General features: G+C 37.4%; 1 pseudogene; it reads left to right on the plus strand.

Annotated features, from left to right (window-relative positions):
- Positions 1-1,558: 1,558 nt before the first annotated feature.
- On the plus strand, positions 1,559-5,453 carry LOC141817187 (putative disease resistance protein At1g61300; annotated as a pseudogene).
- Positions 5,454-6,520: the final 1,067 nt, after the last annotated feature.

The following is a 6,520-nucleotide window of genomic DNA, read 5'->3' on the forward strand; positions in this document are numbered from 1 at the left end:
GATCTTTTCGACTGTATATATTTCTCTTTAAGTACCAAACTTCTTTGAAACTAACTAGTTTACTGAAGAGTTTTTTAGTGTCTAAATCCTTCCTAATCACAGAAAAATCATTCTTTTCTTCTGTCAAAACCTGTCTTTGTTGGAGCAAATCCATTGATTCTAGAGAATTGCTCTTGATGATCCTCGATCGGTTGAACTATCATCAAAAGTGTCAAAACAAATAACGAAATTGTAAACAGTAAGTTAATAGGAAACTAAATTACCCTTACAAACTAAAAACTCAACCGCTCTAAGTCAAAAGTTTTAGGCTAAAGAATTTTTAAAATAAATTTTCTTGAAGATTTTTATCTATCGAAATGAAATAGAATCAAATACATTCGACCAAGTCTAAGTCCACCTTTACTATAAGATATATATAATTAATGAACAAGATTTTACTATCTTGGGAGACATTTTTGAAATACAATAAGTTTCAAGAGCATCTTTTTATTCTTTATATGGATGTGGAATATGAATAATTTTATTATTTTTTTTAAAGAATTATTTTATATTATCCCTTAGCCTCAATTATTGGAGGGATGGGAAGAATCAAACTTTTTTATTATTGTGCTTTTGATCATGTCTCATTAAATGAGTGCGTAGTTCATCAACTTTTATGCTTTTAATTACTTAACCGATTAATTAATAAAATTAGGTCAGAAGTGGTTGTCATATATAAAACAATTAATAATACAAAGCAAAGGTAATTGCCAATCAAAAGTGTTGATATATCTATTAGACACTTGAGAATATTGCTTCTAAATTTAATCAGAAAAATTAATTAAACTAATGATATCTGCCTTTTTTTTAATTTTGTTGTTGGTGATAATGACATGCACTATTAATTCTATAATTATATGATGACCGATTCAGCCATGCCACGTATAATTAATTGTTGTATTAATTGTTGTATTAGCTGATTAGCAAGTGGGATGACATTTGATTTTTGTCCGTTAATTAAATTAGGCGACGTGACGTCGTGGCACTTGCCATATTTAAAGTGAAGTGGCAGTAATTGTTGAGGCTGTAAACAGGGGCAATCACAGGCATAGCAATTGGCACGACTGTCGATGCAATGGACAGATATTTATTTATTGACTTAATGTTAAAAAAATCAAATTAAAATGACTTTTGAGTTATTTTACCTGTCTACCACTTAAAAGGTTTTTTTTTCTATTTCTTGTCGTGTATAACGAACCAATCTTTTGACTTTCTTCATCTTTGTTTTTTGTTTTGCTTCCCTTCCCTTCCCTTCCCTTACTTCTCTCTGCAAAAGAAACAAATCTCTAGTTGCTAGCTAGCTTCTCCTCGTCCATGGACTGCTTCAAACTAAATCCACTATGTTGTACCGTAAACGTCAACGAGTGCCTGAGCGGGCTGTGGGCATCGCGGCGGCTGGGAAGGCCAAAATCTGCCATCAAGAAGTTGAAAAAGGAAATGGCAATCTTGGAAGCCAAAAGAGACGACATCAAGAACCAGATCAAGGAGGCGGAGCGTGAAGGGAAAATTCCGACCAACGAAGTGAGTCAGTGGCTACAGGACGTGGAGATATTGGAAGGCAAAGTGGCTGATATCGAGCAGGATTTCCAAACCATGAGTGAGTATTCTCTTCTCCCGTATATACCACCTTTTTGCCTTTTCACGACAATTCCATTGCAAGTCTTGTGTATGTTTTGATCTATACAAGCTACTACTGCTTTTATCTATAAGGGATTATTGTTTTGTTTCGTTAGGATGCTGCAGTTGCTGTTGCTTCAGTTGCACGTTGCTTCAATCAAATTGGCGGCACGTCGAGTCAAACACAGGAAGCAGGAGATCAGGTCCATATTCAGAGAGTCATCAAACTACTGCTCCATCATTCTTAGAGTAGTGGATAAGCTCGAAGAGGTTAATCGATTGATGAGCCGAGATGGTGAACGGAATCCGATTGCCACAGATCCGAGCTGGCTAAAATTTGGCATCCAAAAATTGGAAAAGGAAATGGCAAGATTGAGAGCCAAAAGGGACGACATCAAGAACGAGATCACTGAAAAGGAGCGCGAGGGGAAAATTCGGACCAACCAAGTGAGCCGGTGGCTACTGGAGGTGGAGACATTGGAAGGCCAAGTGACTGATATCAAGCTGGATTTCCAAAGTATCAGTGAGTATTGTCCCATATATACCTTTTTGCCTTTTCACGCCAATTCAATTGCAAGTCTTTCTTTGTGTTTTGATCCATACAAGCTACTACTGCTTTTATCTATACGAGAGAAAAAATTTGTTGTTTCCATCTACTGCTTTGTTTCGTTAGGTTGCTTCAGTTGCAATAATTGTTTCAATCAAACTGGCGGTACGTCGAGTCAAACACAGCAAGTAGGAGATCAGGTCCCTGTCAGAGAGTCATCAAACTGCTGCTCCATCAACCAAAGAGCGACGAAGAAGCTCGGGGAGGCTAATGAATTGATGAGCCGAGCTAGTCAATTGGATCCGATTGCCACAGATCTGAGCAGGCTAGAATCTGGCATCCAAAAATTGGAAAAAGAAATGGCAAGATTGAGAGCCAAAAGGGACGGCATCAAAAACAAGATCACTGAAGCGGAGCGCGAGGGGAAGATTCCGACCAAGGAAGTGAGCCAGTGGCTAGTGGAGGTGGAGACATTGGAAGGCCAAGTGACTGGTATCAAGCTGGATTTCCAAAGTATCAGTGAGTATTGTCCCATTTATACCTTTTTACCTTTTCATGCCAATTCAATTGCAAGTCTTTCTTTGTGTTTTGATCCATACAAGCTACTAGTGCTTTTATCTATAAGAGAGAAAAAAAATTTGTTGTTTCCATCTACTACTTTGTTTCGTTAGGTTGCTTCAATTGCAATAATTGCTTCAATCAAACTGGCGGCAAATCGAGTCAAACACAGCAAGCAGGAGATCAGGTGCCTTGCAGAGAGTCATCAAACTGCTGCTCCATCAACCGAAGAGCGACGGAGAAGCTCGGGGAGGCTAATGAATTGATGAGCCGACCTAGTCAACTGGATCCGATTGTCACAGTTGGGCCTCCGGAACCCACTGCGATGCTTCCCATCTCATACCAATCGCCTGTTGGGATCGATTCGTATGTGGACGACATTGTGGGCTACGTCGATGGTGGAAAAGACAACATCATAGGCATCTACGGCATGGGCGGTGTCGGTAAGACCACCGTGTTGAAGAGCATCCAGCAACACTATCTTCTTAAGCATACCAGATTTCATCATGTTATTTGGGTTGTGGCCTCCAAAGATTGCCAATTGAAAAGGCTCCAGATGGATATTGCTAAGAGTCTAGGACTAAAGACACTGCGGGAGAATGACGATGAACAAACTTGTGGTAATAAGCTGTTTAACTACTTGAATGACAAGAACTGCTTGCTGCTTCTCGATGACATTTGGGAACATGTGGATCTTCAACTGTTGGGGATGGCACACTCAACTACTAAGCAAGGTCAACAGCAACAACAACAGCTGCACAAAGTTGTGGTTTTCACGACCCGCAGTGAGACAGTGTGTGCACAAATGAAAGCAAAAAAAGAAATCAAAGTCAAATGTCTGGATCCAGTTCAAGCATGGCAACTCTTCGAGGAGAACAGCAACAAGGATGTTCTCAGCTCAGATGCTGGAATTAAGTTCGTTGCTAAAGAACTTACTAAAGAATGTGCAGGTCTTCCGCTCGCTCTTGTCACTGTCGCCCGGGCCATGTCAGGGAAAAAGTCTTGGGAAGTTTGGAATGACACTCTCACTCAAATAAGGGATGAACATAAGTGGACAAGCATATGTCTTCCAAAAGATTCACTCATCATGTATAAAGCCTTCAAGTTGAGCTATGACAGTTTAGAGAATGACTCCATAAGAAAATGTCTCTTGTGTTGCGCTTTGTGGCCTGAAGATTATGAGATCGACAAATTTAAAGAGTTGATACCTTGTTGGATAGGTTGCGGCATAATCCGTGATTTTAATGTGATCAATGAAGCTTTCACCAAAGGATGCTCGCATTTGGAAGATCTCATAGCAGCATCCTTGCTAGAGAAATGTACTGAGACGAACTTACCTTATGAGGATAGAGGTGTAAAGATGCATGACGTCATCCGAGACATGGCACTATTAATGGTCTCTGGGTTGCAGGGGAGCACAAGAAAATGGATTGTAAAGGTAGGAATTGGGTTTAGTGATTTGCCCAAACAAGAAGAATGGCAAGAAGTAGAGCGAGCATCATTTTGGGAGATGAATGATATTACTTTTTTACAAGACTATGGAGCTTTCACTTTTCCAAAACTTTCTATGTTGATTCTCCGTGGCGACGGAAGATGGAAAACAAAAACAATTCCTCCAAGTTTGTTCTCAAGCATGCCTCATTTGACATACTTGGATCTCACTTTTTGTCATATAACAGAGCTTCCCATGGAGATATGTAGCTTAACTGAGCTTCAATATTTAAACTTGACCAAAAATCCTATTACAAGACTGCCGGTTGAGTTTGGTTGCCTGAGCAAATTAGAGTATTTGCTTCTAAGGGGTACTGGTCTTGAGATTGTACCCAATGGGATGATATCCAAGTTATCAATGCTCAAGTGGTTGGATATATCTCAAATTTATCCTGCACGTGAGTGGTGGTATGATGAGCTGAAAAGTTTTAAAGGACGCCACCGATTAAGTGTGGAAATTGACATTAATGCTACACCAGATAACATTGAGCGTCTCAACATGTTACCAAATGTATCGATATGGAAACTCACTTTGTATAGATACAAGAGATTTCAGAACTTCCAAACTATGATTTGGGTATTCCACAATGGGGTTGCAGGACAGGTGACAAGCTTGAGTGTCTGCGCATTGTGAATATCGGATTAGACAGATTAGTGTTGGCTGCAAGCATTGGTAGCGAATCAAATTTCAGATGTTTAAAGGAGCTCCAATTTCATTCCCTAAACCTATTGGAAGAGATTTCATTAAATGGAGTTCGGCTCTACAATCTTCGTGAACTAGATATTTTTGAATGCCCCTTGTTGAAAGATGTTTCTTGGGTTCTACAATTGCCATGCCTTAGTATCCTAAGCATAAGCGAATGTCTAAGAATGAAGGAACTAATAACTGACGTAGAGAACTCCAACTCCAGCTCTAGCATCCAGAGGTTGAGATTGGACGACATGCCGAATCTCAATCGCATTGCAAACCGGCAGCTCCATTTTCCCTACTTGGAATATATCTATGTGAACTGTTGCCCAAAGCTCAAAAATTTATCATTTGGAGTTGAAATATTGAAGAACTGCAGATTAAAACATATTGATCGGTGATAAAAATTGGTGGGACAACTTGGATTGGGATGACGAGAGCATCAAGGATTCCCTCACCCCTTATTTTAGGTAACACATATATTTTCATACCAAATCATTTATTATCTATTCTATTTTATTCTGTCTTATATATATGAAATGAATGAACATTTAGATCTAAATGGTTTAATATTTTATGAAGTAGGCAACATTATATAGTTTCAGATGCATGCCAAAGGTCCTGTCCTTTGATAATCTTTTAAGGGCAATTTAGGGAATTTGTTTTAGAAAATAAATGTTTTTGATAAATATAAAAACGAAGTGCCATGTTTTAGGTATTTTGGTAAATAGCAGTTTAAACTACGTACCGCTGCAAGTTTTTGTTCTTGAGAAGCAATTAATTTTCAATTTCGTCTTATTTCCCATGTAACCATGATCTTGATCTATAATATAAAAAATAATAGGTTATTCCATTGAATTTATGCTTTGATTAAATATTCCAATGTTGTAGCAAAGGGAAAATATATATCTTATTGTCAATATTATTCTATATAGATGAATATTATTAAAACATTATATGATCTTACTCTCAACTGTTTAATTAAAATTTGCTCCAATATCTATTACTTTTAATAAAATTTGGTGATTTTTGTAGGGCCTTTTTGCGGTGCCGACAGTGGTTGGCGATAATGATGATGATGATGATGATTTTTGAAATGAAGGGCCTTGTAGTCAAGGAGGATATAATGCATTTACTGTTTCAAATGGTTGGATTCTTTGAAGTGTTGCTTCTATATGTATCTAAATTTGATTGATGATTCTAAGATAGTTAATTAAACATCTTGTTTTAAATTTGATCATCGATAAAGTCTTCTTAACTATGTTTCATCATGCATGAATCATTTTCATTTCATATAATGTTATAGTTTTAGTTTTGTTTGATATCCACCATTTGATCATATTAATTACTATGATGCATGATGGCCTAGCATGTAAATGACGTGGTTTGATTTATTATTTAATATTAATGTAACACTATCAAATTAAATGCAGTTATATATGTCTTTAACGATTGAGATTGGTCATGTCATGAATTTTGATATTTAAATAAACATTTAATTAGATTAAAATCACATGAGTATATATATGATATATTTATAAACGACGACACCTCTTCAGTAATTTTAAAATCTTATCGTC

The sequence above is a fragment of the Curcuma longa genome, unplaced genomic scaffold (assembly GCF_044706935.1).
Source record: "Curcuma longa cultivar G26 ecotype Majalengka, Jawa Barat unplaced genomic scaffold, ITB_CL_G26_1.1 contig_19570, whole genome shotgun sequence".
In the NCBI taxonomy this organism is placed as follows: domain Eukaryota; kingdom Viridiplantae; phylum Streptophyta; class Magnoliopsida; order Zingiberales; family Zingiberaceae; genus Curcuma; species Curcuma longa.